Source organism: Lepisma saccharinum, chromosome 9 (assembly GCF_977018435.1).
Source record: "Lepisma saccharinum chromosome 9, izLepSacc3.1, whole genome shotgun sequence".
In the NCBI taxonomy this organism is placed as follows: Eukaryota; Metazoa; Arthropoda; class Insecta; order Zygentoma; family Lepismatidae; genus Lepisma; species Lepisma saccharinum.
This window is the reverse complement of record NC_139237.1, coordinates 86772334-86796707: the sequence shown is the minus strand read 5'-3', so window position 1 is coordinate 86796707 and position 24374 is coordinate 86772334. Positions and strand designations below refer to the sequence as shown.

Here is a 24374-nt window from a genome sequence, read left to right as displayed (position 1 = left end):
TCGTCTCAAGTTCAGCGGTGAAGGCGCAGTTGGAACTTTAAAATCAGTCCAGTCTCTAAGAAAGGCAAAGAGTCAACCTCCGTGCCATAAGAGAATTCGAGACGAATGATAACACCCGCCTATACACTTCTAATCTGGTGAAGGATGCGATTTATGAATTTGGATGCGGAAAACTTCAGCATCCTCCCTACAGCTCAGATCTTTCAGCATGTGATTTTTTCACATTTTTAGTGACCTGAAGAGAGACATTCGTGGGAACAAGGTTCATTCGGATGGAACTGGGTAAGGCTGTGGATTCGTAAGCAGTCGACAAGCTTCTGCAAGGATGGAAGTGACCGTCTTGCCTCAACGGGTTGACAATTGGCTGCACTTCGTGGAAAGGTCCCCATTTACACCCAGTGGGCGAAACGTGGAGGTAACACTGCAATGAAACCTTTTGTTCGCTGACTTTCTTTTGTAATTTGACTGCCCCTTAAATGTATTTAATGAAACACATTATTGTTCTTTCTTTTCAGAAATTACCGTGGCCACAGAAGCAATACTGCTCGTTTTAAAGGTAAGATTCAGTCTTATTTTCTCATATTAACAATTTGCGACAATCTATCCTGTTTCAATTTCTGATAGGGCATGCTGTAGTAGACACCTAATCATAATATCGTTATGCGTGTTAGTCGTTTGGCACCAAGTATAAACTCTGTTGTACCCAGTTAGTGTTGGCGCGTTCGAAGGGAGGATATTAGTATAATTCCCAAAGCTTAAAGGATAAAGGAATTCATTAAATCGTCAAAAACATATATAAATGGAAATCCAGAGGGAAGTTCACAAAGAAGACTAGAAGCAAGTCCAGATCCAGAACGTCCATTACGAAGGAAGTCCAGATAGAAGAATATACAAATTGAAGAAAAGAAATAATAAAACAACATATTGAGATAAAACTTGACTGTAGATGAGAATTATAAAGAAAAGTAACTCATCATGTAAATATTCTATTCTATAATATTCTATTTCCATGTATCCTTGTTCATATAATATATTTGTTTTAACATTGAAAGGCATCCTGTCTGGTTTCGTTGTCTACAAAAAAAACCTACCCAGTAGATATTCTAGCTGAGGTTTTAAGTTAATATTTATGTACCTTTGCACAAATGGAGGTAGCAATGTGTTGATTGTGATGATATAGGACGCCTATATCTCAAACTAAGGAACAAGAATCTGATTGCCGACTTCCGTGGCGGAGTGATTAGCACCAGAATCCCGTCCTGAATGTCCTAACATTACTCATCCTCACCTTCGCGATTACCCAAAAGCGACATGAAAGCGAAGTACAATAAACGAAATAATTTTTTTTTTCATATCTCTGAAAAAAAAAAATGGTTACAGGTCCCGCGTATATTGTATGACTGGGGCCCCACAACCACCTAGAGCCGGCCCTGGAACCAGCCAAGTAAGGATGTTTCGGAATCACACACTGTGCCCAGAATTAAAGAAAAACCTGACCAATTCCGGTCTGAAAAACTCCACTGTCTCGTACACAACGAAACAGACGCTGCATTCCATTAACTTTCTTTTCTTTTACGCAATTTTTTCCTCAACTCCATGCTTTTCCATCATTCATTTTTAGCTTTTGTAAATCTCTCCTCCAACCTTTCGAACTAGAAGCTTATAAAAAAAAAATCTTCCTCAAAGCTCACTTGGCCGGCCGGCTATGTTTTACAGCGGTGGCCGATCTTACGGAATTCGGCGCCAGATGGCTCCGTATTCGATCAATAGAGGGCAGCAGCTTCGTTCCGGAAACTCATAGCAGCCGCGGGGCTCTAGTTCAACCCGTTAATGTGGGAAGGCAAGTTCTCCTTCTGTGCAAAGTGCGAACGTGTGAGGTTCCCCAGTTTAAGAGTGACAACGAGCGCTCAGTATTTGCCACCTTGATAAGATAGTCTGAACCCCACGGTTGAAAACTTGAGGCAAAGTCATGAAGTTTAGCGAGGAAGTCTGTGTTTTGAAGTTGTGGTGACTTGAACAGCCGTGGATGGATTTCTTGTGGAACGAAACTTGGCCATTCTAACCGGTGTTTGCGGATCCTGGACGTACGTTCTGTTCCTGTCTCTTGGGACAAGGTAAGTGGGCAACACGGGGGTGTGACGTCACTTGTGGACAAAGGTGACGTGATTTGTGCGTTAGCGGTGGGTACTTAATGCCCGAACAGAAATCGGGCGTGTCGTTCCCGTGCGCGGACCTTACTAAACTACATGTATTAGTTTGAATGCAACCGATTTGACGTTCTGGGTGTACTTTTCTCTCATATCACATACATGTTGGAAGTACAGGGTTCGGGTCTAGAATAGATTTCCGTTCTGCCTTATTTCACTAGCAGCATTAAGAAGGCACGCAGTACGATGTACTCGGAGGCGATGCCTTGTAACCAGGGCGTGCCGGGTTCGATTCTCGGGTGGGAGAACAGTGCTTAGAATCTTAAGTTAAACCGTATGTCCGGCAACTGTTCGGCGATATAGGCGTAAAATGAGCGAAATAATGTAATATACTTAAACTGATTCTCGTCAACTTTCGTAGAGAAGTGGTCAGCGCAAAGGCAAGTTCGAATCTTGGTTGAGGGTATTATTGTGCTTCTCCCACCCAACCATTTTATCATTCATCGGTATAGTCGCGATTAACCCAGTAGCTAGCAAAACGGTGTAGAAAGAAAGTTGGGTTTCATCTTACTTATACCTACTAATAATTTAAACATTGGCCGATCCCCGTGACGGAGTGGTTAGCACTACGCAAGGGGTCCCGGGTTCAAATTCCCGCCTCGGTACGGGTGTTCCTTCACATCATCACTCATCGTCTCGATTGTGTGACAGAAAAGCGACGCTAAATAACAATAAACAAATCAAACCTTAGACATTACCTCAAGTAATGCTGGTTGGATAAGTTATTGGGATGTGAGGCTCTTGGTTTGAATCCAGGCTACGGGATGCTTCATATTATTACGAATTTTATTGTCGTAATACATCCTTTCTCTTACAATGTTAAAACAAGTCTATACATTTCAACGAAATGAAATAACATTTTAGTTTCACAAAAGACACGAAGTCCACAATAGCTTTGCGATTATGCTACCTAATGTTTCCGGATTTCAGTCTTGGTCCAGGCATGGGTTTTTACTTTTCAAATGTCATCAACCGAATCAGCATTTATCAGTTAACCTCCGTGGCGAAGTGGTTAGCACAGCGCGCCAAGAGGCAAGGACTCCCGGGTTCGAATCCCAACCAGGGCAGGCATGGGAGTTCTTTGTGAGTGACTTTCCATCAATCATATCATCACACATCCTCATCGTCGCGATTATCCAAAAGTGGCAGAAAAAAACGACGTAAATTTAAAGTACGTTACAATGCCAGTAAGCCTCATATTCAATATAGGCTCATCGTGACTGGATATATAGTTTTAAGTGGAATTGAAACTAACGTATAACGCGGCTCCACCGTGAACAGAAGCCAGGATTACTTGTTTCCAGGGTGACGCACATGAGTTTGAAGAGATATCTGTTTCCTACATACAGTCTCTTATTTGGAACTCCCTATCTTTCTCTTCTTCCTTCGTTGAAAATCTCTATGCGTATCTGTGCTTAGCGCGATGACTGGGAGAGAGACAGCGTGCGAATGGAGTCTTTACTCTACACATTATTGAACTCTATCGTAGTGATGTGATATCAGCAGGATGTCTTGACTGCTTTTACCCCTTATCTAAGATTGATCTATTAATTGATTTGGTTTATTTCACTTCTCTTTTCTGCTACCTTTGGCTAATCGCGACAGTGAGTAATTCTACGATAAAATTGATGAAGAGACACTCTTTAAGAACACTCATGCCCTGGCCGGGATTCGAACCCGGTGCCTCTGGCGTCGTAGCGCGCTGTGATAACCAATTCACCATGAAGGTCCGCTCCTTATCCAACGGAACATTAGGGATCCATGTTAGCCATAGTCTTTAGCAGCTTTACTATATTACGACACATTAAACCGCCTCTCTATAATAGCGCTCGGAGCGAATGTACAATATAGAGAAAGTATCCAATTTCGTTAATTTTTCGTATACTAACTAAATATGGCCTTCTAATCACGAATCTGTTGTTAAAATGCGGGGGTCACGTGCGGGAATAGGGAAAAAAGCCGATATTAGTGGAATTTTTTTTTACAGCTGTATCGCATTGTTTTAGGAACACAATTTTAACTGTTTGCCTAACCTAACCTAACCTTACCGGAAATTGTTCGTGGGGCTATCCGTGAATGGTTTGTGGGGCTACCCGTGCATAATGTACAGATTAGAAGGCCAAAATTAGTTAATATACCAAATATTAACGAATTTCGAGATCCTTTCTTACCCTAACCTTACCGGAAATGGTTCGTGGGGATATCAGATGTTTTGCCAATGAGCACATATTGTAACAAAATATAAGTTTTGTAGCAGTAGCTTCATCACGGTTCAAGACGCCATTTTCCCAGAAGAACGGTCGAACACCGTTGCCAAACTTGCCTCGTTTTCACTGTCGTCATCTTCCTCATTCTCCTCGCAAGGAACAGTGTGGCAACGCTGTAGACAGCGCAACGAATGCCGAACGTCACTTGTTCATATCATCAAACATGGTTCCTATGTTTCTGTATGGAGAATGATCGCGGTAATGAGGAACGTAATTTTGCAACATATAAAGACGTAAGTGTACAATTTTTTCACGTGGCCCCCAAATCTTAACTCCAGGACTGCATATTTAATGAGCGTGAGAAATAGGAAAGGAATTGGAGACATTCTCTATATTGTACATTCATACCCAGCATTCTTATCTTTAGTACAGGCGGTTCCAGGTTCGATTCCTGGCTTGTTAAGGTTCTGTTAGCATCGTGTGAAGGGCATGCTTGTTGAAACATGGCGCCAACCTCCGTGCTGAGTGGTTAGCAGAGCGGGCTACGACACCGGGGTCCCGGGTTCGAAATCCGTCCTGGTCATGCGTGTTTCTTTCAAGTTCCTTCAGTTTCATCATATCACTCATCCTCTTCGTCGCGATTAGCCAAAAGTGGCAGAAAAGCGAAGTAAAATAAACCAAATTAATCAACCAATTAAGCAAACATTGTGTTTTAATTCGTCCAGTTCATCTAGTCATACACAATTCATCCCAATCATCAGATGACTAAAAATGTTGAGATAACAACAGTTTTACTTATGTTAACCTTCGTGCCGGAATGGAAGCGTAGCGGGCTGCGTAAGGAATGGACGTTTCATTTTTTTCGTGGCAACTCGTCGATCACTGTCCTGTCTTGTCCTCTCCCAACACTTCCGATGTACGGACATTTTTAGGACATTTTCCGTAATCATCCTGCCATCACTTCGACGTTGCGAGATTCATACCTGCATACACAGACATTCGACGAAAGAAATAAATTATTTACATCCTTATTGGTGCCTAAATAACCTGTAATTTGTTCTATGCAATTCGTTTATGACCTGCTTTTGTTGCAATCCAGTTTCGCCTAATGGCTCAGCAGAAACTCATGTGATTTACGCCCTGACGAAATTCCCGTTTCGCCGAGCCCGACTCGTTACGCAAGCGCGTTTGCAGGTTTGAATCCTAGTCTGGATATTCTTAATGAGTGTCCTTTCATGCGATTAACCAAAAGTGGCAAAAAATAGAGAACATCATTAATACAAAATGTAATGCAATTGTGAAAGAATAAGAGTTTCCAGAAGAACAAAATAGATGGCAGCACTAAGCATAATATTATAAATAATTCATTATAGAAGAAAGAGTGATTCAGCGAAAACCAATTCGTCACAGAAAATGTAAAATAGATGTAGTTGAAAGCATGAAAATAGCTACTGAATTAACATAGAAATACAGGCAGTATTTTACTTTTAATAAGATGAAACCTATAGTCGTTTTGTAAGCACGCATTAAGAAGTATTCAAAGAAGAAAAAATGGGACAAATATATATATTTCCTTTTTTTTAATGGACGGAGTTGAATTGAGGACTAAAAGTGGTAAACGTTGTAAGTGCCAAAAGCGAAAGTGTTGGGAAATCGCATCGTTCTGAACATCAGCCCGTAAGAACGTTCACACTAGTGACCTCTTTACACGCCCTTTGAACTACTTAAGAGGGCTACCAGCCACTTTTCACGTTTACGACATTATAAAGCATTGCACATTTCACAGTTTAACATGAAAAACTGTGTTTGAATTATTGTGGCACTTACAGCGTTTACCAATTTTAGTCTTGAATTGTTGAAAATATGTTAAATACATATGGAAGAGACACTTAAGCTAAGAGCAAATATGTTGAATTTGAGGTTAAAGAAGATATCATTCATATGGTGTGCGAGACGTGATAGCGCAAGCGGAAACTGTAAAAAGTTCATGATTGTAGAAGCAAAAAGGTCTCTGTAAACATGAAGTCGCAGACGGACCGTTTGCGAGATAATTGCGAATGTATGTTTACGATCCGCCACAGACTTGATTGTTTTGTACACATCGTATGTTTCACGTGTGAGGTACCATAGTCTTACTTAGTAACAAAGAACAGAATTAAAGGTTCACCTTCCTAGAAATTACCGTTGCTTTTATTAGTAAGGACAATTATACTCTACAGTATGTTACATATTTGGCAGTGTTCAGTTTTAAAGAAACGAACCTTGGAGTCCACAAGGAGACAAGCGTACGATGTACACAAACAATGAAGTCAGTGGCGGATTATAACCATACATTCGCAATTATCTCGCAAAAGCTTAGTTTACGACCCAAATTTGTTCTTATTTCTACTATCGTGTATTTTTCAGTTTTTTTGCGCTATCACTTCTGTTACACCCTGTATATATATGTATATATATATATATATATAGTCAAAAGTATCGGGACAGGCCAGTAATAACGAGACGCATGGACAGAGGAAAATCACATGTTGCAAGTGGGTGTTGGTGCGGAAACTCCATTGAATGGGTGGGTGGGTATCATGGCAGCCATCTTGGATTCCACCATACTGAATATTACACAATATTTTCAAATGGAAAGGGGTACGTATGAATCATCAATTTAGGCTAGAATCGTCCCACAAATCACAATCCGAACTCATGTTAGACCTATCGCCATTCGTGGAAGAGATAGGGTGTGCTACGTTTGACTGCAAAAAATGAGATTTGTCTGAAAGAATTGTTTACTGTATTCCTGTGGGTAAGTGTACACTGCAAATTACAGAGAGCATGAACAAGAAAACATGACATTGACTTACCGAATGCCTCAAAGCAAGTGCTCACACTGCTTCCCGTCGACTGTCTGAGAATATGCCAAACGATGGTAAAAACTGCGAAGTGCACGTTGTAGCATATCCAGAGAAAGTCATCCTGTTTCGTCCACAATGCGATTCCTTAGAGCATTCAGGGAGTGTGGTTTGGTGCGATACACTTTATCCTTCATGTGCCCCTATAGAAAGTAATCCAGGGGTGATAGATCGGGAGATCTTGCAGGCCATTCGATCATACCTAGCCTTCCAATCCATCGTTGTTGAAAGGTTTCATGTAAGTATTGTCGAACATCCCGTCCATAGTGTGGCGGCGCTCCGTCCGGTTGGAACCAAACACGATTAAAGTCCTGTGTGGACACTTGGATGGCAGGGACAATCTGTTCACGAAGCATTGTCAAATACTTCTCACCTGTCAGAATGCTGTCAATGAAGAAAGAGCCAAGAATGATGCCTCCCCTAATTCCTACTCAAACATTCAGTTTCTGTGGATACTGGGTATGATGTTCCATCATCCAATGCGGGTTTTCATCGCTCCAATAGTGACAGTTATGTCGGCTCACCTGCCCGTTTAACATAATGTCGCTTCATCAGAGAATACAATGTCATTGAGGTGAATACTATCGTTAACGCATCATTACTTAGCAAATTTCAATACGGCGATCAAAGTCATCTTCCGTCAGTTCGTGCACTAAACTCACTTTGTAGGGATTAAACTTACTGCGCACTAAAATTCGTTGCACTGAACTCGGGCATATGACCAGCGTGTTGCAACGCTGGTTGCGGATTTTCCACAAAAGATTGTAACACATCCAAAGAAACTGCCTCGTTGCTACACGATTTCGGCATTCCTGATCGCACACGGTCTTTAACACTTCCACTTGCTGCAAAACGTCGAATGGTTCTTTCGACGGTTGACTTCGAAATTGGGTTACGTTCAGGGAATGTGGCATTAAATAACTGTCGCACCTCGGTATACGATCGTTTACGATCTTCATAGCCACGCATCATTAATAACGTAATACGTCCTCGTTCACTGAGCTCCATTTTGACCACTGACATGGACACACATCTCCTTCCTTTGGCACAACACTCACCAACATGAGCGACATGCAGAACGTTCGCAAGGACGATAACAAATGCAACTGACCTTCGAGGAAGTTGACTACAATCTACAAGGGATGTGTACAGGTAGAGTCCATATTGCTGTCCGTGGAAGGGAAAGTAAAACATATACGTACCTGATGCTCTTATTTCGTCGAATAGGATTGTTAGCTACAAAAGAGTATGCTACTCTGTTGTAAGGAAAGATTGTTTAGACTGGTATTCTTTAATTCGGTAATTTGCGATATTGGTTTTAACAAACTATCACAACAACCCGGGGAAAGGACTAGAGGCAAGAAAGGAAGAGAAGTAGAAGTCACGGCCTCGAAGTAATCCATCTCTGCATTCGCCTGGGGGATCTGAGGAAAACCGATCTCCCGATCTATCACTCCTGGATTACTTTCTATGGGGGCACATGAAGGACAAAGTGTATCGCACCAAACCACACTCCCTGAATGATTTACGGAATCGCATTGTGGACCAAACAAGAGGACTTTCTCTGGATATGCTACAACGTGCACTTTGCAGTTTTTACGATCGGTTGGCATATTGTCAGACAGTCGACGGGAAGCAGTGTGAGCACTTGCTTTGAGGCATTCTGTAAGTCAATGTCATGTTTTCTTGTGCATGCTCTTTGTAATTTGCAGTTTTGCAGTGTACACTTACCCACAGGAATACAGTAAACAATTCTTTCAGACAAATCTCATTTTTTGCAGCCAAACGTAGCACACCCTATCTCTTCCACGAATGGCGATAGGTCCAAAATGAGTTCGGATTGTCGTTTGTGGGACGATTCTAGCCTAAATTGATGTCATACGTACCCCTTTCCATTTGAAAATATTGTGTGATATTCAGTATGGTGGAATCCAAGATGGCTGCCATGATGGCCACACCCCCATTCAATGGAGTTTCCGCACCAATACCCACTAGAAACATGTGATTTTCCTCTGTCCACGCGTCTCGTTATTACTGACCTGTCCCGATACTTTTGACTAACCCTGTATATATATATAATATAGAGCCCTTATTTTTTCATAATTGCCTTGTATAGCCTTTGTAACTCTGACCCTGTATTAGCCTTGGTATAAAAACTACCCTGAAAAGATGTAGCAAAAAGATTCTTATTTTCTTTGATTCGATCTCCGAAACGTGGCTATTATTACTATTAATGGATTATAATTTATAGAAGTAAAAGTCAATTTCTTTTCTCACATGCACTTGTAAATATAAAACCCAACCTTCGTGGAGGACTGATAAACACAGCGTGCTAGGACGGCCTCGACAAATACACTGCAGGCATGCGTGTCATCTCTAAGCACTAAAAACTATCCTACAGCTTATATCAGTTCAATATACTTCACATATTTAAGGAAACACTAAAGAAAATAATACTATTGCACATCATTCTATTGCAGTTGCGAAAACTCCACACACAAGATCAAACAACACTAAACGCCCGGCCATGAAATAAGGCGTCTGGCAGAAGTTCGCGCTGTTGCCACGTCGTAGCACAACCCCGTGTGTTCGAATGATTAAGAGAATTAAATATTTCGTTGTAGAGTTGGTCTTTGTAATGCATGTGATACAAACTGACAGTATTTGCTCAGAAGCTCAGGGATGACACAAAAGTGCCCCGGAGGGAGGTCGGTCTGACGCTCGAACTGGCAACGCAAGCCGGTTGACGTTGCCACACAGTGCGCGGAAAGCAGCGACTCTTGTCACGCTCTCCCTTTGCTTTTCCCACATGTGGCAACAGCGCAATTCTGCCCAGACGCCTATTATCATGGTTTAGATCCGCATCTCGCACATATCCATATAAACTTTATTACCGAAAATATACAGGTTAGTCAATAACTGTCAGATTGCAATATAGCGACTACTAGAATTGACGTCATAACACATGAAAAGCCTTGAATTCTAAATGTCCAACTACTCAAATATGCGTATTCCTAGTAGCTTTGTAGAGAGAACAGGTGAGAACCTTAAATTTAAACATAAAGTTGTGGTACAGGCAAGAACAAAAGTGCGTTGCGTCTAGACACAAAAATTGACTGAGCATAAAATCTCTTCTGTACAGGTCTGAGTTACAGGGAATGGACAAAAATATGGAAACACCACGACATCCGAACGGCTGAATCGACGCAATTTTTCCACTTGAAATCGGACGCGGTGCGACATTCTTTTGTTTTGCGTCTAGAGATAGGACCCTGTCGGTCGACAGTTGCGCTGTAGATAGCGTGCAGTGTAGTTGATACTGAATCATGTCCGAGCTGACAGTGTTTCAAAAAGGGCAAATTATTATTGTCCGCCTTGCAGGCGTCTCTGTTGCCAAAGTAGCCATATTATTTGGCGTATCGAGAGGAACTCTATCCAAGATCATGATGACATAATAGTGTGTCCGGAAAGACATCATCAGATAAACACCTGCGTGGACGAAAATGTACACTGAGTGACAGGCAGAAGGACACTGAGGAGGATTGTGACCATATTTTGCACGGAGAATGGTGCAATATCCCATTATCCACCATCCAGGGCTTGTTTTTGTCCATTCTTTGGAGACTGCAGGCCATTTTGGAAGATAAAGGCTGTCCTTCACCTTATTTGCTACAGCAAATATTTTTGTCCATCCTCTGTATATTAACACCTATTATTGTAACCAGACATAACTATAGAAACATTGAAAGGTGTAATTGGGGAAGTACTAATTTAATTTTGCACGTACAATTACTTCTGCCTCCAGCTGTACAAGCAACCTATCTAGGGAACCGTATGAAGCAGTTATGCCGCATCCTGCTTTAATCTCTCATTAATTCTTCACTATATGTTAGTTTCGTGCTAGCTGAGCGTGAATTGGCGAGGTACGATATTAAACTAATTCCTTCCCTCAGGAACGGATTGTATCCGCTTGCCCTCGGGAATCTACATGGGGATCATCCTTGCCAGAGAGAGTACTCATGGTTTCCAACTGACGAATTTGGCAACACTTTTTTTGCTGTGAAGTTTCTGTACTGAATTTCAAAACTGTACTAAATGCTTTACATGCGTGGTGCTTTCCACTTTTTTAATATTTTGTATACAGTAAAACCTCGTTAATCCGGACTAATGGGGGGGGGGAGTTGATCGGTTTAATGAATGTCCGGATTAACTGAATATAACCTAAAAGAACAGTAGAAAGTGCATTAAAACTCCGTTTATAGTAACAAGATTATGGTGTATTTAAAGGGCATAGGTTTGTACGGCCACGTATTATAGTGACCAGAGTTTTACGAGAATATACCGAGGGTATTCCTGTGTCAATGCGGCTTCTTCCCGAAAGTCTGCGGGCAACAGAATTTCATCAGTGGTTGACTGTCTTTTCTTTAGGAATTTCTGCCATGGACGTTGGAGGTACGTATTCTTAACCATTACGAACCATGTATTCTCCTTTCTTTTCGTTTTGCCTTTTGCCGAAGTCTGCTTATCGGAGTCCGCATTAACGAGGTTTTACTGTAGTTTTCATTTGAGGATTGTTTCACTCTACCTTTACGTATTATACTCGGTCCTGGGAATCTCTGGAGCGAGTGAGCTATCAGCCGTTTGCAGCAGTGCGCACTGCTTTGCTCCGCTTTCTCCCCTTCACTATTGCTGTGCGCGACCTTGCACACATTCCCGAGACAGTGTTCAGTCTATAATTTCAGAATTCAAATATTCGTACCCTGGCGAACTTTGTTCCTTTCTAGAATCATTCTCTAATCTCTTACGTTCAGATAGTCTAATCGGGACTGGACCTACAGTAGGCCTGGTCAACCCACGGTATTTGTGAAAGGGTGCTCTCGTATCAACGTGCTTACTGTAGAGCAGTGATGTGCCGTAGACTATAAGTTTACGTCTACATGCGTTGTCTACACGTAATCTACGCGTAGATTACATTGGGTTGTAGTTTACATAGACTACATAGACAATCTAATGTGCATTAAAATTAATTTTCAAGGGTTTCATGAAAGGAATGTGACATTTTCAACTATATTGGTTCTTAACGAAATGAAAAGAACTCTATTTACAACCAAATTTATCTTCTCTTCTATTATCAACTATGGAAGAAGATAAATAGTATTAAAAAAACAACAACAGATGGCAGTCGTGAGGCAAGAGTGCTCTTTTCTCCATAAAACACTAGAATATTTCCTATATTAGGTTTCTTCCTTGGTGAGAAATTGTTCGAATTTGGAAGAAAGAGTATGAAAATTTCACCTCCCACATCAGCAACTGATACGCAGTATAATTTTCTTTTAATTCCACGGCGCCCTTTGCTAAGTTATCACCTTTCGCCATGTTGTTTACACAGATTACGTAATCTACGTGTATAAAATAATCTACGTGTAGAATGTAGACTATCATTGTTTACGCGTAGACGCACATCACTGCTGTAGAGCGAGTATAAGACAACCAGGACCGTCCAGTTCGCTACACATTTTGACTCTCTCTGCACTCGAGCATCTAATTGGTTACACGGAGCAACACCGGCGCTTCTACTTCGTTGAGTGATGTGTCGTATACTATAAGTTTACGTCTGCATGCGTTGTCTACACGTAATCTACGTGTAGATTTCATTGGATTGTAGTTTACATAGACTACGTAGACAATCTAAAGTACATTAAAATTAATTTTCAAGGCTTTCATGAAAGGAAAGTGACATTTTCAACTATATTGGTTCCTAATGAACTGACAAGAATCATATTTATAACAAAACTTCTCTTCTCTTCTATTATCAACTATGGAAGAAGATAAATAGTATGAAAAAAACAACACCAGATGGCAGTCGTGAGGCAAGAGTGGCCCTTTTCCCATAAAACCCTAGAATTTTTCCTATATTAGGTTTCGTCCTAGGTGAGAAATTGTTTGAATATGAAAGAAAGAGTATGAAAAGTTCTTCTCACACATTACCAACTGATACGCTGTGGTCACTGGTCGAGTACATTCTTAAAGAGCGTAGCCATCACGTATCCACGACTGAGGGTCACTCGAGGGTATTGTTGTAGATACGGCCAATGCGGCTCGGCCAGCCATAACCACAGACCGCGCAGCCCGACATTCCCTTCAATTAATTTTCCGGTAATTGGGGAGATTCACGCAAACTGAGCCAATGCGTCAAGTTGCTGTCCAGGGGGCGTACGAGTCGAGGCGTGAGTAGAACGCATGTTGAGTCGGTCATATTGCGGGAATTGTTATTGTTTTGTACGATGGAAGTGACGCAATGCCTTTACTGAACGCTAAAGAATATCAAATCGGTGGCGTAGTGGTAACGTCTTTGCCTTGCAGCCAAGGGTTTCAGATTCGATACCCGGTGGAGGACCAGAGTGGTTCTGAACCCACTTTATACTGTAGGTCCAGTCCCAATTAGCCTTTCTGTGTATGAAGAGGACACGTACAACATCGCGTCTGTGAGAATTAATATTTATACTCTGTCCGGGAATCTTTAGAGGAAGCGAACGGAAACAAGTCCTCTGCGCTATTAGTGACACGGGAGGGCTCGACCAATGAGAGGAGAAATGTCTGCACGGAGAGCAAACGCGAATCCAGCTCCAAGCCGGAGCAGCGCGCACTGCTTCGCTCCGCCCACCCGCTTTCTCCCCTTCTAAACCGCCTTTCTCCACAGATTGCTGAAACTGTGTGTATATCAGAATGGTCCAGACCTGTGAAAATTGCTTCTACTTTTTTTCTCTTTCCAGCAATGATTCTTTGTGTCGTGTTCTACGATGCCAGGGGCCCTGGGTTCGAATCCCGGCCTGGGCATGGATATTTGTGAATGTCCATTCATCAATTCCATTATGTCATAACCCATCCCCATCTTCGCAAATTAGACAAAAGTGGCACAAAACTGGAAGCTAAATAAATCAAAATCAATCAATCTTTGTGTCGTGTGGCCCTACTTATTCTGGGATTCATTTCACGTCGTTGCTAACCTTAGTGTTGGATAAGGGTTTGATACGTTGTGTCTAGAAGTCTTCACACTTCATATGTCAGCAATAACCTCGATTGGTTTCACAGTACGTCAATGGCATACCAAGAATTTTGTCGCTTTCGAACAGAGAAAATAAGTGACAGTGGCAAGCATGGATCTCTGCTATGTGGCTGCTTACACAGGATAAACAATGCCGTTAAGAGAGTTCCAAAAACAAGTTTAAAAAGAAAGGTCTTTGCGATCGAGTCATGACCTCCCCCAAAAGATTTTGGTTCGAATCCCGGGCTACACTCGTGTCTCGGGAATCTGTGGACCAAGGCCGCGCATAACGGTAGAGAAGTGGAGGAAGCAGTATGCTGCTGGTAGCTGCACTTACTCCCACCCTTCACTCCTTCATTGGTCGTTCCCTCTCCAGCCACTACTTGCGCAGAAGGCTTGTTTTTGTTCCCTTGCTCCAGAGATCCCTGGGTACTGGACTAGCCCCTTCATTAATGTTAAGAACAAAGAACTATAAATCCCAGTCATTTAGCCATCATGTTTCCAGACAGGAAATATCTAGAAACATCTGAGGAATCCCTTGTCAGACATTGCCGAGCTTCTTTGATCGCCATCGTTGTAAACAGGTGGAAACAATTGCAATCAGGGAAGAAACTACAGGTAGCTGAGTCGGCATTATGGAGTAAATTCGATTGGGATAAATGTAGGGGAGGACGCGGTTCAGTGGTCAGTTAGTTACGTGCATTAGCAGAGGGAGACCGGAGGGCGATTTTGGGCAAATACGTGTTGGTATACCTTATACATTAGCCGTTCCAGTCTTTGTGGGTTTAGAACTAGAGTTTTGTGCACTGCCATTCGCATGTGTGTAAGTTAGTACCTCTCGCACGTTACCATCTAGCTTACCATAAGCAGCGAGCATGCCATTCGTCGAGGATGAATGACGAATGACCTTCTCCCAATAGAATCGATCCCACGTACCGTAGGGTATGTCACGAAATCCCTTAACCCCATCATCGAGATTATCTAGAGGCACAAAAGCAACGCGAAGTAAAAAAAAATAAAGTATATTTCTTTTATTCTATCATACAAATCTGGAAAAACTGCGCACACACAAATCCTCGGGAGTAATGACAACAAAACTACACAGTAAAAATGAGAATAGCCTCCAGAGAAGAGTATACAGGAACACAGAGGAACACAAAGGTCAAAGGTAGCGAGACGCACGAAACGAATCCTAGAAAATACAACACGAAACAAAGAATAATGATTAAAGAGGGAAAATGAAGCAACCGTAAGCAAATAATAATGATTAAAGAGGGAAAATGAAGCAACTATAAGCAAAGAATAATGATTGGAGAGGGAAAATTAAGCAACTACATACAAAGAATAATGATTGAAGAGGGAAAATGAAGCAATTATAAGCAAAGAATAATGATTGAAGAGGGAAAATGAAGCAACTATAAGCAAAGAATAATGATTGATGAGGGAAAATGAAGCAACTATAAGCAAAGAATAATGATTGTAGATGGAAAATGAAGCAACTATAAGCAAAGAATAATGATTGAAGATGGAAAATGAAGCAACTACATACAAAGAATAATGATTGAGGAGGGAAAATGAAGCAACTATAAGCAAAGAATAATGATTGAAGAGGGAAAATGAAGCAACTATTAGCAAAGAATAATGATTGATGAGGGAAAATGAAGCAACTATATACAAAGGATAATGATTGAAGAGGGAAAATGAAGCAACTATATAGAAAGAATAATGATTGAAGAGGGAAAATGAAGCAACTACATACAAAGAATAATGATTTAAGAGGGAAAATGAAGCAACTATATACAAAGAATAATGATTGAAGAGGGAAAATGAAGCAACTACATACAAAGAATAATGATTGAAGAGGGAAAATGAAGCAACTATATACAAAGAATAATGATTGATGAGGGAAAATGAAGGAACTACATACAAAGAATAATGATTGAAGAGAGAAAATGAAGCAACTATAAGCAAAGAATAATGATTGAAGAGGGAAAATGAAGCAACTATAAGCAAAGAATAATGATTGAAGATGGAAAATGAAGCAACTACATACAAAGAATAATGATTGAAGAGGGAAAATGAAGCAACTATAAGCAAAGAATAATGATTGATGAGGGAAAATGAAGCAACTATAAGCAAAGAATAATGATTGTAGATGGAAAATGAAGCAACTATAAGCAAAGAATAATGATTGAAGATGGAAAATGAAGCAACTACATACAAAGAATAATGATTGAAGAGGGAAAATGAAGCAACTATAAGCAAAGAATAATGATTGAAGAGGGAAAATGAAGCAACTATAAGCAAAGAATAATGATTGAAGATGGAAAATGAAGCAACTACATACAAAGAATAATGATTGAAGAGGGAAAATGAAGCAACTATAAGCAAAGAATAATGATTGATGAGGGAAAATGAAGCAACTATAAGCAAAGAATAATGATTGTAGATGGAAAATGAAGCAACTATAAGCAAAGAATAATGATTGAAGATGGAAAATGAAGCAACTACATACAAAGAATAATGATTGAAGAGGGAAAATGAAGCAACTATAAGCAAAGAATAATGATTGAAGAGGGAAAATGAAGCAACTATTAGCAAAGAATAATGATTGAAGAGGGAAAATGAAGCAACTATATACAAAGGATAATGATTGAAGAGGGAAAATGAAGCAACTATATAGAAAGAATAATGATTGAAGAGGGAAAATGAAGCAACTACATACAAAGAATAATGATTGAAGAGGGAAAATGAAGCAACTATATACAAAGAATAATGATTGAAGAGGGAAAATGAAGCAACTATATACAAAGAATAATGATTGAAAAGGGAAAATGAAGCAACCGTCCTGACTCGTACAGGAGTAGAGTTCTTGAAAATGTAGCTATCCTTTCTGAAGAAATGATGATGGTAACCGACATAAATCAGAATAGAATTCCTGTGATGCTACCTTAACGCTCCTGAAGGAAACTGGATCGAATCGAATGAATTATGGCGTACTCGCTATTCATGGAGAGCTTAATGGTAACGTGCGAGAGGTGACACGAGGAATGGCAAAACACAACATTTGGATTTTATATCCGTAAGACTGGACCAGCATGGTGAATGGAAAATACCGGTTTCTCACTGCATGAAAGTGTTTCCTCGACGTGTCGAACCACGGACTGATCAGTAAACGAAGAGTCCGTTTGTGATGCTAGTCTGAATGCTCAGACTTCTCTCTCCTCCTGATTGATTTCTTGATCGTAATTCTGCACCCTCTGACTGATAGCTCAATACTGACAGAAGACCGCCATTCTCCCAGATATTTATTGTGATGGATTTTACTAAGTAATGCCGAGTCAGTCAGCTGTAGCTTTCCTGGGTTACACCTGTTTACATGCTTACATCGTTGTTGACCCAGTAAAGCTTAGGTAATATCTGACACTGCATTCCTTTATGTCGAGTTCCTGTCTGGAAAATGATAGCTAGCGTCTGGGATTTTGGAGTTCTTTTATATTCATATACAGGGTGGCTCAATAAGTCACTTAACACCCTCAGTACAAGGCCACTGCGGCATGGAATTTGAAATTGGCGATGACCAATCGTTATCTGGCCAAGGGGGAACCACATTGACGCCACCCACACGGTCGGCGGCCATCTTAATGTCCGCCATCTTGAATTCAACTTCAGAATTTTAAATGGGAAGGGGGTCGTGCGACATATCAAAATGGGCTAGAATTTCACGAGAAATGCAATGATGAAGGTTTTTGCGACGTATCTTTAACCAGTAAAAAGTTATGACTGAATTATTGTACCAATTTGCTCCTTTTCGAGGTGTTAGAAAAATGCCTTAAAATTTGTTTAGCGCTTCGGTAATGCATCGAGATCAAAGTGACGTCTATGGAGAGAAGTTCGCATGCCATTGCACATTATTTTAATCGGATACATCCATGGAGAGCTGTGCATTATGAATGGTTGTCGCGAACAATTTACAGTGTGACGCTTCCAATGAATTAAAAGTCCTTCACAGTGACAAGGATAATGTTTATGTTCATAAGGAAGTTCATAAACATAATATTCGATGATTTTTATCTGATAACTCATTTTCGACAGATCAAAGCTGAATGGTTAGTGTTGGTAAGTTAATGGTGTGGCGTGCTGTGTGGAACACGATTGGTTAGTCAATTTTCCATCAACGGAACCTTAAATGCTTAGGGCTACTTGGATTTGTCAAATAAACAGTTTTTTTCATCCTTGCTTATGGAAGAAGGTACTTTTTACAGAGTTTTTTCAATAGGGAAGAACACCAGAACACTTATGGGAACGTTATGAACCAGTTTTTGTCCAAAGTTAGTTATCAGATGACAAGGGTCACATATTCTGTTTATAAACTTCCTTATGAACATAAACATTAGCCTTGTCACTGTGAAGGACTTTTAATTCCTTGAATTCCGGGAATTATGCGTGAATTATTGGCTTTGGGAATTATGCATGAGTCCTACGTGAATTTTTCTCAGACTTTTATTAATCCAAATACCTTTGAGCTTATACATATTTATTAATGCCGTGAGGCAAGTTTTTAATAATTTAGTTGTTTGTTTTAATCGAGGAAAATAAAGCTGCGTGGAAAATAAAACAGAATTCTCTCAATCAGATGCCTTTCATGTCCTTTGCAAAATAATCTACCTGTCAGACTGAAGATTATTGCAAGATATTTTGAATTTGATTGACAAATTTCAATTTGAAATTCTTACACAATTAACAATTTGTCGTAGATCCCGAAAAGAAAATTGTGACTTGTGTTTGTATAGATGTATTTCGAGTCTGAGTATGTGAAATGTAAACTCCTCACCTTAAATTAAATATTGTAAATATATATATATATATATATATATATATATATATATATATATATATATACACACACACACACACACACACACACACACACACAGGGTGTCATTTTAATGGCGCCCACGGAACCGCAGAAACGTATAGAGAAGATCAAGACAAACAATATATATATATATATATATATATATATATATATATATATATATAAACATTTAATTGAATTAAATTAAATTTTTGGATACATTGAAATCGCACAAACTCTATAAATTGTTAATATATTTGTGTGTGTGTGGGTGGTGAAAGGAGGTAATATTTAGGGCTGAAATAGACAAACATCTGCCTTGAATTTTTGGAAAGTTTGTCTTGAAAACCGGGAATTACACTGATTGACCAACTGGACGAGTTTGAAGAGAAAAACATCTTTGAATCATGAAAATGCTGAAATCCTGACTTGAAACTTGAAAAAAAAGAGATAGTTTTCTGAAAAAAGTAAAAAACAAAGTTCTCCACAACCAAACCAATTTATGCAAATTATTGGAAACAGGCTGTATCAAAGAATTTAAATAATATTGAAGGGGAACTTCCTGAATTGAAAGCGGTAGCTACGTTGGCTTATAACCGCCTGGCAGTTTAGAATAACGTTGTATTTCCTAGTGTTGGGAGTTCGCCTGTGTCACTTGACTGAATATGCCAGGCAAATACTCTCAACCAAATCAAGTAGGGAACTCGAGTACATATTCTTCAATGACACAGTGGAAAAATTAACACATAACGCTGTTTCTTTTCTAATATGGAAAAAATCATCACAAAGTGCATTGAAACAACAAATTTTGCACAGTTCTAGTGATGTATTGGGGCATTCCACAAAAGTGGCCTTTGCTCCATGTAAAACAGAAAGGGGATCAATCTTAAAATTACTATTGTAGCCTGTATGCTTCACAGACAAATGAAGTCAAACTTTGCTCCATTTTAAAAGCTCCACACACATAACATATTTTCATTGATGCTTTTCATGCATTCAGGCTATGTCATCATACTTGTTTTTTTTTTCATTTGTTAGCACACACCACAGAGTACTTCCAGGGTTCTATGAAGCCAGTTCATATGAATATTTTATACATCCAATCTCATGTCTTGAATCTTACATTTTATGTGTAAAATTTTGTGAAAATGTTTGTGGTGAAGGAAAATTTGCGAAAAATTCTGAAATGATGGGAGAAAATTTGTGAAAACTTCTGACATGATGGTGAGAAAATGTGAAAAAATTCTGTGAAAACGTCTGGTGTGGGTGGCGACAATTTGTGAAAATTCTGATATGATGGTGGAGAGTTTGTCAAAAATTCTGACATGATGGGGGAAAATTTGTGAAAAATTCTAGCATGATAGGGGAAAATTGTGAAAAATTCTGTCGTAATGGGGAGAGATTTTGTATACTCGAAATATAAAATCATTTATTCACAAAACATATCTCAAAGTTTCATTGTGTAGTGTTATCATTCATCTTCATCGTCGCGATTTATCTAATGAGGCAAGAAGCTAGGAAGGATAAGAAAATTACCATTTTTGTAGTATGTTGGACATTATGCAACTAACTCCATCTCGTCCGTAAGCCAAATGCTACATCGGCATGAAAGCTGCGTGAAAGTATGGAAGAATAAATAACAGACCACAAATTATTTCTCTAGTTAACATGGAGTTGTTACCACACAATGTATGTCTCGGATCCCGCCATGAATCTGTGGCTCCCGTTCCTTGATTACAATCTGTGCATAAACCACATTTCTTTGTTATCTCTTCATTTCACAAACTGCAGACAACATTTTCGCCGTGACATCATAATTTTTTGCCCGCGTTAATTTCACAACTCCTGCCTCCAGACCGACATTTAATTCATTTATCTTGCTTGCATGTGCTTTCTGTTTATCTCGTTAAACCCGTCCCTCTTTTTATGCTTTTTTTCCGCGGCATTGCTTTTGTGAAAACCCCCATAACAAGCCATCCATAAAGTAAAAACTGCCTTTTCTCGTTAATACGCAACGACACGACGACAGCGGTTTGGAGGAGCGGGAGAGATACCTGAATGACTTCATGAGATATTCACGCACTGCAGTGGCTGACATGAAAGCCTCTAGTGAGACAATATAGAACGCTTTTGTCGCTGTTAAGAGCAGAGATTTCGGAATCGGTTGCAACGTTTCTGACCATTTTCCTAGTTTGTAAGAATTTATTGGCGCCCAACATGGGCTCGGTTTAATACGAGGCGCGTTCAATATGTAAGGGCCTATTGTCTGACGAAATTATTGGCGCCCAAGTTGGGGCGGATTAAAAAGACATGCGTTCAATAAGTAAGGGTGCAGTGTGTGGCGAAATTATTGGCGCCCACGCTGGGGATAATTTAGCACGAGGTGCGGTCAATAAGTAAGGTGCCATGGCCGACACGTTGTGATGATTTAATTCGAGGTACAGCAAATACGTAATGGTGCTATTTGACGATTTGTTGGCGCTCAAGCTGGGGAAGAATGTGGTCCAAATGTAAAGGTCTCTTTGTCTGACGAAATTTATGATTTATGTAAGGTGCAAACTTTTATATTATTTCATATTCTTTCCTCGGATCGGATACGATGTCGATGGACAGTGGAATGCTTCTTTCTCGTTCCTTCTCACTGTATCTGTATTGGCATTTCTTCTTATTGTTGATTTTCCTTTTGTGTGATAACGATGAAGGGACGAACCACACACGGACACTCAACGCCAGGAATCGAACCCAGAACTTCGGTTGATGAGATTGTGAATCGATCACTCAACGGGTTCGTTTGGCAGTGTCAAATATTATGTCCCCATCGCGAGAACTGGGTACACTCACGGACATTTTTGGGTTGTAACTAACCCATTGATTACCCAAATCCGATCATGACGTGTCCGTGAGTGAGCATTAGAGCAGTCGCAGTTTAACGACAGAGCTTTACAAAATAGGACAGCCACTCGTAACATATCATGAATCGTGGAGAAGTGGTGGTAAACGTTGACAGTATCCTTGAATAAGGATACGGCCTCTTCTGCCCAGCATTTTGTCGCCTAAATTTTAGGCTTTGGATCATGATCAGGATTACTTTTTCCTTCGTTTGTTTATTTTAATTTGTCCTTCTACGTTTGTTGATATCGACAACCCTACAGCATAGTGCCTTGGAATCAAGGGGTTCTGGTATCAGCTCCCGGGTGAATCGTATCGCAGAACGGTTCCAATCCTACTTCAGTCTGTTAAACCGGCATATCTGAGCATAAAATGGACAAACTTTGCTGAAGTTTGCGTTACCCTTGTTACCTGGAGAAAGTGCATGGATTATGAAGCTTTTGTTGTTTATGAACGTTTTCAGTTGATTTTAGCTCGCGGAGATGTGATATTGTGAAATAAAGTAAGTCTGTTACCTTAGCGTGTTACTTTACCGTGTAGCAGAACAGCCCGAAGGCTTTGCGCAAGTGAATATAGCACCCATAACGACTTTCCATAACAGCAGCTATAATTTTACGCGGTTAGGTTCAGATTGTTAGGTTTGTTACTGATAGTTATTTTCGATGTGTTCTTTCTCTATTTTAGTGTGCATATAAACTGTTTTTACTAACAAAAAGCAGCGAAAATACTATGAAATTGCACGTTTTAACTTACGTGGGCCATTTTTGGGATCAAATATCTCCGTTAGTTGGGCTTTCCTAAAGCTTGCAACCAGTTTTAAATTACGTAAAACATTGAGATCTTTCGATTCAGAAAAAAAAATCGACTTAATTCTCGAGGGGGTACAGTGGGTAAACGGCCCCAAGTTTGCAATGGCAAATAAACCTGTTCAAGCAGAAGGAAACCCCATTGTTAACATTATAGTACAGAAAGGTGACCAAATAGTAACAATAAAAACAATGTAGATATTTAGACGATACAGCACAGGGAAAATATCTTTTGGGAACAGTTTGTATGTAGCCTAGTAGCCGAGCGCGTTATGTGTGACGTCACTTTCCCTGTTCGGTTTAATACGTCAAGGTAAACTGCCAATCTCTTCGGGCGGAAGAGTTATGGGACCCTCCTTCATATAACAGCATTCTCCGGACGTGATTGCCAAATGAATGAAATTATACAGGGTGGCTCAATAAGTCACTTATCACCCCCAGTACAAGGCCACTGCGGCATGCGACGTGAAAATGGCGGTGACCAATCGTTATCAGGCCAAGGGGGAACCACATTGACGTCACCCGCATGGTCGGCAGCCATCTTGATGCCCGCCATCTTGAATGAATTCAACTTCAGAAATTTAAATGGGAAGGGGGTCGTGCGGCATATCAAAATGGGCTAGAATTTCACCAGGAAAACAACTGTGACATTTGTTTTCACCTAACTTTAATTGTTGCAGAGTTAACAATACCACAAAGTTATGGCTCAGTAAGTCACTTAACACCCCCAGTACAAGGCCACTGCGGCATGCGACGTGAAAATGGCGATGACCAATCGTTATCAGGCCAAGGGGGAACCACACTGACGTCACCCGCATGGTCGGCAGTCTAACAATAAATACCACATAATCACATACTTACGATAATTTGAACAATAAACATTTAAGCAAAAAGGAAAGGACGTGTCACTCTCTCATGCGGGAATCGCCCTTAAATTTAAAGTTAGGTGAAAACAAATGTCACAGTTGTTTTCCTGGTGAAATTCTAGCCCATTTTGATATGTCGCACGACCCTCTTCCCATTTAAATTTCTGAAGTTGAATTCAAGGTGGCGGGCATCAAGAAGGCTGCCGACCATGCGGGTGACGTCAGTGTGGTTCCCCCTTGGCCAGGCAACGATTGGTCATCGCCATTTTCAATTCCCATTCTGCAGTGGCCTTGTACTGGGGGTGTTAAGTGACTTATTGAGCCATAACTTTGTGGTATTGTTAACTCTGCAACAATTAAAGTTAGGTGAAAACAAATGTCACAGTTGTTTTCCTGGTGAAATTCTAGCTCATTTTGATATGTCGCACGACCCCCTTCCCATTTAAATTTCTGAAGTTGAATTCAAGATGGCGGACATCAAGATGGCTGCCGACCGTGTGGGTGGCGTCAATGTGGTTCCCCTTTGGCCTGATAACGATTGGTCATCGCCATTTTCACGTTCCATGCCGCAGTGGCGTTGTACTGTAGGTGTT

General features: G+C 40.4%; 1 protein-coding gene across 1 annotated transcript in view; it reads left to right on the top strand.

Annotated features, from left to right (window-relative positions):
• The first annotated feature begins 1831 nt into the window (after positions 1 to 1831).
• Positions 1832 to 24374, top strand: part of LOC145992220 (potassium channel subfamily K member 18-like) — a 435658-nt gene continuing 413115 nt past the window's right edge. The window contains exon 1 of the mRNA XM_083128547.1: positions 1832 to 2114. The gene's annotated coding sequence lies outside the window, so the exon portion shown is untranslated. The remainder of the gene's footprint in view (positions 2115 to 24374) is intronic.